This window comes from Vigna unguiculata, chromosome 3 (genome assembly GCF_004118075.2).
Source record: "Vigna unguiculata cultivar IT97K-499-35 chromosome 3, ASM411807v1, whole genome shotgun sequence".
In the NCBI taxonomy this organism is placed as follows: domain Eukaryota; kingdom Viridiplantae; phylum Streptophyta; class Magnoliopsida; order Fabales; family Fabaceae; genus Vigna; species Vigna unguiculata.
The window spans coordinates 19,359,680-19,374,401 of record NC_040281.1 but is presented as its reverse complement, the minus strand read 5'-3'; positions in this window follow the sequence as shown (position 1 = coordinate 19,374,401).

The following is a 14,722-nucleotide window of genomic DNA, read 5'->3' as shown; positions in this document are numbered from 1 at the left end:
ATTTATTCCACTAACTTTTGATCTCACAACACCCTTAATATCTTTACTAATTTCTTTTTACTTCTCTGTATCATCAACACACACTATGACACCGCTTGGTATAATATCATTTTCATTGCTTTTGATCTAAAAAAAATCACGTGACAACATAACATAAACAAAATCGACAGAGCATAACTAATTTTATTTTACCATTATTTTATAACTCGTACCATAATCTTTTTTTTTCAAAGGATAAATTTCTTATGATAAAGTCTCTCGGGTACCACCATAACTATTGTAAAAGTTAAAACCGTTTTCCATACTACGATTACCAAAACAAGAATAAAGCATGAAGAAACTTTGACATTTGTATAATACTTTTTACGAAGTTATATAACAAATTGTTTGTCTACCAAACAACGTGCTAGACAGAAAAGTATCATGTAACTCAAACATTATAATATTTTTTATCATTCGGAGATATACCTAAATCAGTTTCCTTCTCCAATTTCAATGGGTGTGAAACGAACCCGTTTTTACTCAATTTGCTTTTGGTAGCACATTTTGAACTATGGTTATCAGTAAACTGAGTATATCATCTTCTATATATTTGTTGAAATTCAAGTTTACATTTTATGTTTTTTTTAATAATATTTGGAATTTGCTTTATATAAAACTCTACACATGTATTCTTCTACGTAATTTAAAGAAATAATTATTGTCTAAACTTTTATATTTTTCTATATTTAATATTTTGATTAGTCAATAAATAATATAATTCTTGTTTTTACCGGAAACTTGAGATAAACCTTTGGACAAGTGACAATATCTTGATGACTTTGAGAGACCTTTATTAGATGCTCCTAAGGGTTGAGACACAAAAATATCTACTTGCCAAAGACTTTTCCACTCTCAAGTCAGTAAAAGAGTTAAGATGTTTTGAATGAGAGTGAATGATTATGAGAGTGTGTATTTCTTAGTGAAATACCATGTGTATTTATAGGGTTTTTAAACCCTATGATTCATGTGATAAAACTAGTAATTGATATCAAATAATATCAATAAAATAACGACTTACCTTCTATATGATAGTAATAGAATAATAATAATAATAATAATAATAATAATAATAATGTGAAACCTTACCTAATATCCAATATTCTCTAGATATTTGGTATCAATGAATATTATAACATAATCAATCTATTGAGATTGGCCACAATTACCATTAATATAAATATTTGCTCTAATAGATGTATCTTAGACTATCTTTTAAATATCTTCTAACCACTTTAGGTTGGTGAGGTTTAATGGGTCATGTTGGACTACATTACTTAGCACATCTATTGGGTTGTGTAGGTACAATTATTATTAAGATTGAATAAATTTTTTTATTTATATTAGTATATTTATGTATTGTAATTATTTATTACTCATAAACATAATACTAAAATAAAAATATTAATAATATGAAAGAATAATTAAATAATTAATGAAAATTATTGAAAGATATATGAAATATATAGTTATGAATAGATTTGTGTGTAGTAGAATATATAATAGTAATTAAATTGATGCATCATTATGTCCAAAAGGTGTATGTACATATAGAATGGGTATTTTATTATGTTATTATAAGTTAAAATTTTAAAATATAGAGTTACGAATAGAGTTGTTGATGATATTTTTTACGATAGAAATTAAACTAGTGCATGTTTATGAATGCACATAGTTAGGGGTGTCAAAGTGAGCCAACCTGACTCATACAGGTTGACTCATCACGGGTTGAGCTAAAAACAAACTAGCTTAACGCGACTCATTTTTTGTTAGCAAAACATTTTGCAACCTGGCCTGATTCACCATGAGTTGCTGGGTTAATGGGTTGATTCACTTACAAATATTTTTTATTTTGCAATTTATTTTATATATTTATTAATTACAATGAAAGTAAATTGACTCGATTTATTTTTTAAAATAGTAGAATCAAGTGGTTCACCTAATTCTCGAAATATCATTATAAAGATAATAGTTAAAGAATAAAAGATCAACGTATATAACTTGACAAACAAATAAATTAAACATTCAAACTATTCAAATATTATTGAGCAACATTCTAATATTTAAAAATATCAAATCATGAACCTATATAATTAGAAGTAGTCAATAATTATAATGAAAAAAATTAAAAAAGTTAATAGTGTCATTGATAGGGAATTTTGGGTCAACCCACCTTCAACCTGACTCAAATAGTTTAACCCGTGGGTTAAGTGAGCCAGGTTTAATTCAACCTACTTTTGAAAAAAATAATAATTTTCTCAACCCAACCCATGGGGAGTTGGGTTGACTCATGGGTTGAAATCCATTTTAACATATCTATACAGGGTTATTGGATAAATCTTGGACATGTTGGATGAAATGAGGAGACTCCTTAGATTATTTGAGTGGAAGCAAATGAAAGTTAGAAGCTTAGGGGGTGGAGGATTAGTGGTGATGGGAAAACTCTAAAGAGGTGGGGCCAACTTTAGAGGTGGGACAACCTTTAAAGGAGGAAGGCTAGAAGAGATTCTAAAAGAGTGCTTTAGCTAGGTAACTCTCAAAGAATGTTTGTGGAGTAATCTCAACAACATGACATTGCACAATCAAGAATGTCTTACAAGAGGGGGGAAACTTTCATTTATAGTAGAAAGCAAGCTCCCAAATACAAGTTAAATGCTCCTTGAAATGGAATGCAAATGAAGTTATGTAATGTGAAACATGTGCGCCTAGATATAGATCTAGATCTAAGATCCATGAATTCACACCACATGCCACTTGGCTTGGTCATACTCAAGTACAAAATCAATTTGATGCTCAATTCTCCTAAGTGTTGAAGGCCAAGAGGTCCTTCTTTTGGGAAAATATCCTTAAATACTTTCCAAAGGTTTTCAATGGAAGGAGGTAAAGACTTAGATGAAGACTCACTAGAAGTGCATGTGAGTGTTCCTTGACACAACAAGAGGTAAGAAGGTTCTTCATCATGAAGTACATGTTCTAAAGATTTTTTAGTTAGCAGAACCTCATGCTGAATAACCTTGGGAGGAAGGACACCAATTTCCCCCACCTCTAATTCTCTACTCTCTACTTTTGGAATTTTCTTTTTCTTTTTCTACTTCCTCCCTCTTAAGTTTCATTTGTACTTGATCCTCAGCTACTTGACTTGGAGTGATAGGATGAAGTACAAATTTGGTTTCCTTGTGATGGAAGGTGATTTCATTAGAAAGATCATTGTGTATAGATTTTCTATCAAATTTCCATGGTCTTCCTAATAATGTGACAAGCCTCCATGGGAACTACATCACATAAAACCTCATCTTTATACTTCCCAATGGAAAATTGCACTTTCACTTCATTCTTAACTGTGATATCCCCATCTTCATCTTTTCAACCAATCTAGTGTTGCAACAGTTACAACATGAGCCATTATAAACAATGAGAGAACATATATTTCATGAAACATTGCATCTTGTATCAAAAATGTTCTCTCTTTGTGTGATACGATCAACACTAGGTGATTATTGAGTAGCCTCCTAATCATGAGAAGCTTTCTTTCACAAGGTTATGCATGCTCTCCATTTGAATCTTGCGAACTCTCTCTCTCACTTTCGCTAGTGTTTGAATCTTAACTACTATAATGATCAATGCCCCTCAAGATAGTGGTCCTTTAGGTGGGACATTGAGCAACTATGTGACCTCTACCCAAGCACTTGAAACATTTAATATCACTGTTGCGAGTATGTGTAGATGCTTTACCCTTGCCATTATCATGTTCCTTGGCACTCTTATGAGGTTCATCTTTTTCTTTCTTGAAATCATTTTTAGCATAAGAGTTGGAGGAAGCTTGATCTCTTTTGGAAGATGTTTTCCTCAATAATTGTTGCTCTACCTTTTATACACATTTGAACTAAGTCATTCAAATCTCTATAAGGTAAGAGCTCCACTTTATCTCTTATGTCAAAGCTTAACCCACTTCAGAACCTAGCTATGGTTAGATCCTCATTTTCCTCTATACCCGCCCTTATCCTGAACAATTCCATCATTTGCCTATATTCTTGTACAGTCATACACCTCTATTGAAGTATTTGGAATTTGTCCATGAGTTTCCTGTTTTAATAGGAAGGAATGGCAAGATCATTCCAATATCCAATGGCAAGATCATTATGACGCATTCTATCTTGGATCAAAGAGATCCACCAATACTTTACATACCCTTGAAAGCTTAGGGTAGCCAGAGGCACCTTCCTTTATTCATGGATTTGGTGGCAAGCAAATAATTGTTCCACCTTCATTTCCCAATCCAAACAGGCCTTAATATTATCATTGCCATAGAAGTAAGGTAAGTCCACCTTAACTTCTTTAGGGTATGCTCCTTTCTTTGTCTCCTAATGTGAGAAAGTTATTGCTAATATTTTTCTACCCCTAACTCTTGATTTGAGAAAGTCTCTCCACCTCTACTCTCTCTTTCCCGTTAAAACAGATAGGCCAATCTTTCACAACCAAGACAGGGGGTGTGAATTGGTTTTGACAATCTTTACCCAATTTTAGTCTTTTCGAAACTATTTTCACAAAACTCTTCTTGTTAAAGCAATTGAAACAACGTGATTGTATGCTTAATGGCTAGACTGTTTATACCATGAAAAAAAATTGATAGGAGAAATGATAAAGCACACATAAAAGATTTATACAAGTTTGATTCCTTGGAATCTACATCTGGTTTCCTCTATGAAACCACAACTAGAGATCTATTTCACTATATCTCAAAGGTTTACAAGATTTACAAAACCACTTAGAAAATATTAACTCTAAGACAAGGAAAGAACACTTTAAGCAAGGCTATACACACACTTGCATCACACAGTCACTTTCACAGTAAATTTAAACACACAACAGTATACATAAATCACAACTTAATAATCATATTGAATACACCTTGTTCAATTCTAGTTTTCTTCATCTTGCCAAGCCAAGATCCATGTTTTTTATTCCAATCTTGAGGTACCTTGATAAACTTCAACTAGCTTCAACTGGTTTTTGCACTATGCTCCAATAATTCCTTCTTTCAAATATTTTTCCAAAATTCAAAATCTCTAAAAAAAACGTCATGACAGAAAGCAAATTTTATGTTTAAAAAGTTGTGTCAAGAATTATAATCGATTCAATTACTTTTCTATATGATTAGGTTTCTAATCAATTAGATTATTTACCTAACTGATTAATAGTTTAGTTTTTCAGCTACCTTTCAAAATTTTCGCACCAAATAGATTCATAATAGAGTATGCTCAGGTTAAAAAGATCCAATATGGCCTAATTCTAATCTAGCTTGATTTCTAACCTAAAAATAGGATGATATGCATGGCATGGTCCATTTTCCTCTGTTCAAGGACATCATCAAAAATACAATTTTGTTATTCAAACACAAACACGCAAATAATACTCATAGACCAATGATCTAGGGGCAACATTACCCTATGATTGCTTGGCATCCTTTGCACTCTCTTAGTTAATACTAGAAAGGATTATTCTATGCATCTCATTTTGGCGTCCCTTTCCTCATCCTTTTGTTCCACTCTTATTTTAAATTCTCTAAATTCCTCAACATATTGTGGTGGTACATTTCATTTATTTTCAGAACCATTATCACTATGTTTAAAAGCACGTCTTTTCATCATCTTGTAATTTTAATAGTTCTCTTAGAGTGAAAGTTACTAGTGTTTCATAAGTTCACTCCAAAGTAAGAGAGGTGAGTCACAAAGGACTACTTAAGTACCAAGTCTTGCCTAGTCATAGTTTACCTTGATACTTGCTTTGCTACTTTCACAAAAAGATGTGCTCTTAAACTTAAGAGATATTTTTCAAAGAAAGCATACAGAAAAAAATAATTACCACACTAAATCATACTCCTAAATTAGCAAGGTTTTAGAATTTGTAAATTTTAAACCAAGCCACTAAAACATGAAAATTAAATTACAACTAGTTGAATTCCTAAAGGCGACGCTTGTAGCTTTGGCTAGTAAGACACACTCACCATCTACACCAATTACTAACAAGTTTGTAAGCCAAAAGATGGAAGAACATCAAAGGCTCTTCCAAGACAATTGGTGCAAAGGCCTTTTACAAAGAAAGAAATGAAAGAACAAGTGTTACAAGCTAAGAATATTGGTGCAAAGGCCTTCTTGTTTCTTGGTGTTTCACGCTCACTTTTCTCTCCCATTTTAGCTTATGGTAAGCTTCCTTGAAATTTCCTTGGCTTGGAGCTTCAATTGAACCTCCACCCTCCAATATTCTATCTCTCAAGATTGGATCACCTTGGAAGAGTTCTTTGTACACCACAATTCAATGCACACCAAAGAGTAGCCAAGAAAATAAAGTAATATAATGCTTAAACATAAGAAAATCTAAAATCAAAGAGATTATATTTGAGATAAGACGAAAATAATATCCAACAATTGACAAGCAAAAAATGAAAGGCAATTAACAAGGCTAGCATGACAAAAGAAACCTATGAATGACACTAGAATAGAGTGACAAAATTAAAACAGAAAGCAAACTTGAATAAACTACAAAGAATGCTTGTCTTAATCTCAAATTTGGACCCAAAACAAGTGAAGTAATCCACCTTTGTTATGGCCAATTCAAATTGGACTAAAATAGCCTCTAAATGTACTTAACTATGATTTATCACATTACTGCCTGTTAGGAAAACGTGAAAATAAGCATTCACTTCAACTATTTTTCTTCTTTTTTTTTCATTTCTCAACCTTTTTCAATGATTTTTTTATGATTATCATGACGGTCTTATCTAATTATGCTCAAAACAAATATGACTTTTCACTTGCCAATTAATTGTGATAAATCAAAAATAGTAAGTGTGCAATATATACAGATTACTGGAACAGATTTAACAACTGAAACAAAATAGCAAATTGATAATGATCTAGTATCAAGCCTGATTCATTAAAGAACATATAAGACAATTCAAAGCTCAACCAATCGGTGAAAATGTCTTGCAATTGCATTAAGAACATATTGCATTTTCAGAAAATAGTGATTCTTCTAGCATTTTGCATTGTTGCCAACATTCAATCCATAAAAGCAAAATCAAACCGTAAAAATCATGAAACTTGACATGAAAGGAAGCACATAACTTAAGACAACAAGGATATGATGCTCAAATGAAAATTAAACTCAATCAAACATGATTTCACCAATTAAAATGAGTGAAAACTCAAATAAAAACATAAAACATTGCACTTAAAACAGATTGGAAATCCTAATGAAATGCACTGAATGATTCAAGGAGAAAATGAATTTGAATCATCAAACAAGCATGTAAACAGAATTTAAACAGTGGAATTAAGCAAGACACGCAAAAACATGGCAGAAACAACACAAAAATGATGAAAGGATCGAGCAACTTAGCTTAAATCGAGACAAATGATTCAAGCTGGCTCTAGATACCATTTAATGAGTCTCCTTGGACATGTTGGCTGGAATGAGGAAAGCAAATGAAATTTAGAAGCTTAGGTGGTGGTGGATTGAGTGGTGATGGGAAACTTTAAAGAAGGAAGGATAAAGGAGATTCTAAAAGAATGTTTTAGCTAGGTGACTCTCAAAGAATGTTTGTGGAGTAATCTCAACAACATAACATTTCATATTCAAGAGTGTCTTACAAGAGGGGGGAGGCCTTCATTTATAGTAGAAAGCAAGCTCCCAAATGCAAGCTAAATGCTACTTGGAAAGGAATGCAAATGAAGCTATGTAATGTGAAACATGTGCGCCTAGATCTAGATCTAGGTCTAAGATCCATGAATTTCATGTCACATGCCACTTGGCTTGGTCATGCCTCCCTCATTTACAACATGTGTTTAATATGCAAAGCATGCCTAAAGCTAGATGCAAACTCGACCTAGGCTTTTGTAATTGAGCTTATATTGATCCAATTGCAAAAGCTAGGTGAGTTATGATTCCAAACTACTTCTAGTAATTTTACAATTTCTTTTTGAAACATGGCCTAAACAATTGGCCCAATTCAAATCTATTCTAATGGACTAAGACAAGCCCATCATATCTTGACATCTTCCTTTGTCCATGAAAATAACATTTGATGACTGTGAAGTACATTGTGCTTTTGAAGGTCCATCTCTTCTTGTATCCTTCTCAAAAAGCTTCTAGTGACTATGCCTTGGATTGAGCCTATGGTCGAGCCCAAGTCATCATAAACAAACTCGTATAATGTGTTTTACTAGACTTGTCTAATAAGTACATCAATAAACTCGTCTAGTATGTATTTGTAAGCATGTCTAATTAATGTATGGATAGATTCATCAAATGTGTATTGTAGACTCTTTTGATCAATGTATAAACAAAATCGTCCAATGTGTGCTACAAGACTAACCTAGTTAGGACAAACCTGTATAATGTGTATCAAAAGACTCATTTAATTAGTGTATGGATAGACTTGTTTAATATGTATTGCAAGACTCGTCTAATCTATGAATGAACAATTTGTCTAACATGTATTCTTAGACTCATATTCAATGTATGGACAATATCGTCTAATATGTATTGTTAGACTCGTCTAACTAGTGCATAGATGATAAGTGCCTAAATTAAGTGAATTTTAAGATGATTTTAGCACTTATCTTGTTTTTATTTTATTTAGATTTTGGCTAATTCACCCATATTTAGCTTGTTTTGTAGATTTAAGCATCATAAGAGAGTTAAAGTGGAAAATAGAGAAATTGGATTAAAATCATTCAATTATGAGAAAATCTTGACTGATGCAGCTAAAGTAGTAGAAATGGTGTTGAGCGCCACAAAGTCGGTTAAGGAAACCTTCATGAGGATAAAACCTCAAGCAGCCACCTTTGGAAAGATTTGGAATGTAATTTATACAACTTGAGTCCAAAATGATCGGCCTAAGCCCTAAAAAAGACGGTTTGGAAAGATCTAGAATAAAACCTTTATGGCTCAAACGCCAAAGCTGGAATTGATCACCGCCCTGGACAATTTATAAATACATACCTCATATCCTCATTTTAGGCACTGAGTGGAATTGAGTTGAGACACATTTAGTAATGGAGACTTAAATATGTAATAGTAGAGTAGGAATACATTTTCGGAGGCTCGAGAGAGATGTTTTCATTGTAAATCTTATGTTTAGATACTGTTGGGATTGCATTGCAATATTTTATAAGTGTTTGAACACTCTTGTGTTGAGGTTGGATGTAATCAATTCTAATTCTTTGTACTTCTACTTCTTGGATATTTATATATGCTTTCATTCAATTTGTTTATGAATTAGTTTGTGCTTGTTGTTGGATGAACTGATCACTCATCTTATTTCATTGGCTTAGGATTGAGTGAGAAATGGTTCCAAGTTATGGTCCAACTAAGTCTAGGAATATATCTAAGACCCTAGCTAGTTATAGAGTCTTGATCTTAATGCAGGTGATTCATTCAAGCAATCATTGAGGAATCATACTAAAATTTGATGATCTTAGGCTTTAGAGGCCAGGAATGGAGCTAGAGTTACATTTAAAGAGCACTCTTAGGACAGTGAATGATTTGATTAATTACATAGACAAGATCATTAGTGGTGTCGTGGAAGAGGATGAGATGAAATCCACTTATAACAATAACTCCACTCAATCTATATAATATATACTACTATCAATATTTTCCAAATACAAAAACCCAAACACTAACTACCAATATCACACAATTGGTTAACTCTTTTAAAACTTGATATTGTGTGATGTTGGGGATTTTTAGGTTCAAGCCTTATGGATATAAAATCTCAAGCCAAGTTTCCCCCATCAATGGACAATCATCAAATGTGTATTCCTAGACCTTTATAATCAGTGAATGAACAAACTTGATTAAATAGACTTGTCAATCTATGTATGAATAAATTTGTCTAATATATATTGCTAGACTTGTCTAATCAGTGTATGAACATACTTGTCCAATGTGTGTTACTAGATCATCTAATAAGTGTATAGAGAAAGTCATCTACTGTGTATTCTTAAACTTGTCTAATCAATGCATGAAATGGCTCGTCCAAAGTTTTTTAGTATAATATTCTAATCAATGCATGAACAAACCCATTTAATATATATTGCAAGACTTGTCTAACCAGTGTATGGATAGACTTGTGTAATGCGTCTTGCAAGACCTGGCTAAACAATGTATGAACAAAGTCATCTTTTGTGTATTCCTAGACTTGTCTAATCAATGTATGGAGTGACTCATCTCATGATTTTTTGTTCTATACATCTAATTAGTGTATTGATAGACTCTTCTAATGTGTATCGCTAAACTCGTATATTCAATGTATGGACAAACTTGTCTAATGTGTATCGCAAGACTCGTCTAAATTGTGTATAGATAGGCTCATCTAGTTGTTTGTATCTTCTAATATGTGTATGAACATATGTGACTAATTTGTGTTGCTAGACTCCTATATTTAATGTAAGGACATACTCGTTTAATGTGTGTTGGTAGACTTGTCTAATCAATGTATGGGCAAAGTTGTCTAATGTGTATTCCTAGACTCGTCTAATCAATGTATGAAATGACTCAACTAATCAATATACAAAATGACTCATCGAATGTTTTTTTTTACACTCGTCTAATAAGTTTATGGATAGACTCGACTAATGTGTATTGCTAGATTCGTTTAATTAGTGTATGAAAAAATTCATCTAATGTGTATTGCAAGACTCTTTTAATCGGTGAATTGATATACTCGTGTAATGTGTATTAATAGACTCGTCTAACCTATGGTCGAAAAAGTCATCTAATATGTATTGTTAGACTCGTCTAACTAGTGTATGAACAGACTTGTCTAACAAATATTGCTAGACTTTTCTAATCTGTATATGGAAGAGTTTGTTTAATATATATTGTTAGATTTGTCTAATTCGTGTAGGGATAAACTTAAGTGATGTGTTGTTAGACTCGTCTAATAAGTGTATGGACAAAGTCGTACAATGTGTATTCCTAAAATTGCCTAATCAATGTATGTAATGACTCATATTTTTTTTAGTGTTGATAGACTTGTATAATATATATATATATATATATATATATATATATATATATATATATAATGTAAAACTCGTCTAATAAGTGTATTGTCAAATTCATCTTATGTGTGTTGTTAGACTTGTCCAATCAATGTATGAACAAAATTGTCTTTCGTGCGCTCACTCAACACCTCCATGTGTCATTTATTTGGACAACCCACTAATTACTCCTTGCACCTACATTTGTATATATTTAAAAAAAAAAAGTTAGAGACAACTTAGACATAACTAGACCAACTATGCCTATATAAGTAATATATATATATATATATATATATATAAAATTACCTAATAAATTATAGATATTTTAGTAATTTAAACGGGGATGGGTATTTAGGCAAGGATATGTATATCCCATCTTCATCTCCATCTCTAATTGAAAACTTCAGGTATTACCCATACCCAGTCAATGCGGAGATTCTCTATCAAAACAGGGACGAGTTTGAGGTTTATTTACAATATATATATATATATATATACATATATATATATAAATATACATATATATATACATGTATATATATATGTATATGTATATGTATATACATATACATATACATATATATATATATATACATATATACATATGTATATATACATATGTATATATATATACATATATACATATATGTATATATATACACACATATATGTATATATGTATATATACATATATGTATATATGTATATATACATATATGTGTGTATATATATATATATATATACACACGGGGATTTAGCGGGGACGGGATGGATATGTACATCCTATACCCATTTCCATACCCAATCAAAAAAGTTAGGGATTCCCCATAACAAGTCAATGCAGGGATTTCCCGTCCAACGGAGACGGGTTCGTACAATACCCATGGGGGCAGGTTTATTTGTCATCTCTAGTAGTGAGTCTTGTATTAATACATTTTCTTACCATAATAACAAAAAACAACAAGAATAAAAGAAAAATATATTATATAAAAGGGTACTAGTATTGTGTTATGCAAAAATAAACACTACAAAACTCTAAAGGAAACCCACGAAAAAAATCCTCAAAGTTAGCCTTAGATGTGTCGACCAACGATTGCTAGTTTGAGTGGCATATGGCGTCGGCCAAGAGACACAAATGAATAAAATAAAATAAAATAATTATAGAGGTAGCATTGACTAGTCGACGCTAAGATGAATAAAATACAATTGCAAATAAATAACATATAAACCTAAATTAATCATCTATATTGTCAATGTCTCGTTCTTCATTGTCTTCTTCATCCTCTTTATGGGAATCATGTTGATCTTCGTCATCATCATCTCTTGGTTCGATGACATTAATTCAAGTATTGTGAAGTCAACAAAACCTTGTAAATTTTCAATTGATGCAATGTGAAGTCAATAAAGCCTTGTAATTTTTCAATTGATGCAACTGGTACAACAGTTGGTATTTCTATAGCTTGATAAAGCAATTCTTCTATAGCTTGCAACACACCAACCATGAAATTTTGTAAATGTAGAAGGATAAGGGACAAGTAGACTTGTCTAACTTTTTGTGCAAGAATGAATGGCTCATATAGAGAATATTTTCCAATAATCTTGATTTCTACAATATTATATTATGAACGAATTTGTGTGCCACTATTTGGTATAAGATCAAGCCATGTACAATAAAATAGAAGAATATTTTTACTCAGTATATTTCAACTAAAAAATGTGGTGGATAATACCATAAAAGTCATCATCTCCTTTGTCTGGTAAACCTTTCACATAAACCTCACGGTTAGGGGCTTCCAAGTTCTTTTTATTAATATATGTCATAATTAGTAAAATTTAAAGTATTCAATTAACTTAAAAATTAATGTATTTCACATAAAATTAAAATTTTGGTACTGAAATAAATCGAAATATGATAATATCGTTATACTGAATAACTTTGTCCATACTAAAATTTGTTTATTAAAGACTTTAAAAGTAACATGGAATATATCAAGGGATGGAGATATTACATTACCAGAGAAAAAATTTCAAGAGAAAAAAGATCCAATCCAAGTTTTATATAAAGAGACATAGGGGAAGTAGAAAGGAAATCGTTAACAACTCTAATTTTGTTTGACTGTCATCTACCATATTTCTCATTTTCTTTCCACATCTCTCTTTCATTCATGATATATACCACCCCATGAATTTTGAGGTTAGAATTGAAATATTTTATTTGTTCTTTTTTATTATTATTGTGAATTTTCATTTATTCATGTTTTTTTATTCTAAATCAAGTAGAAAGTAATGATTTTTGTATTATAGTTAATTAAAGAGGTATTTTTATTTATATGCATATTGATTATATGAATTTAAAGATTTTTAAATTTAATTAAGATTATATCATTTAATTTAAAAACTTTTATGTGATTAAATGAATTTTTTTATCAATAACTAAGATTTTACTTTAATTAAAAATAATTACTTTAACTAAAATTAGTCAAAACTTTACTTTGATTAGTTAACTTTTTTATTTAGTAAGGAAGTAAATGAGGAGACATGATTAAACATACTAAAATTTAATTGACACTATATATAATTAAATTTTCTGTAAATAATTTAAAAGTTTTCACTTTTAATTAAAACTCAATTTTAATGGAACACCAAATCAACTAGGACTACTATGTTTAATTTCATTTTGAATTGGTTGTTCAAAAATGTTACTTCACAATTCAAAATGTATACTTTTGAAATTTAACATGCTTTGGAGTATTTTTAGTCTCAATTGCAATTCAAGTTGCAAAAATTCTTCATGGTAAGAGTAATCTAAAATAAAAATTATATTTCAAATTACACAATATAAAACTTGAAATTGTATTCTGGATTGGGAAATTGAAAAGCGACGCATTATATAATACAAGTGTTAGATTGTGCAATCTAAAATATATTCCAAAATTTCATATATATTATAGATTGCAAAATTTATAAATCAAATTTAATTTATGAATTATATAATTTAAAATAAACTTAAACTCAGAAATTTTAATCTAAATTGTACAATTTAAAAATCAATTTTAACATCTAAATTAACAATCCAATCCTACTTCTAAATTAGATAATTTGGAAGTCAAAATGGTTCGCATATATCACATGATTCTGACTTCTAAATTAGATAATTTGGAACTGAAATGTTTTGCATATATCTTAGAGAACGTAAGATTGTACAATCTCAAATTATATAAAAAATTGGAAACTAAATAAAAACTGCAGATCGATATCCCAAACTTAAATGTTCCCTTCTTTTTCTATCTTTACTTCATCACGAATCCAAGAAGCCAATGTTCACTGTACACTCCAAGTATCACCCCCATGAAACTTGTCAGAAAAGCCACATTACAACACCAAAAGTAACAATCTCCATCCACTGTGATTTAATACAACAAAGAAAAATTTAAAATTTGAAGTTTTAGAAGTGCATTTGAAAACTGTGGCTCTTGAAAAAAATAACTCCAGACTAGACTTCCCCATTACGGAGAGCCCATACATATTCGAGATCTTAACAAAACCACCAATATGCCCCAATCAATGTTAATATTTCAATTAACCTGAAATCTATACAGTAGAATCACACAAGTTCACATTAAAATTTAACA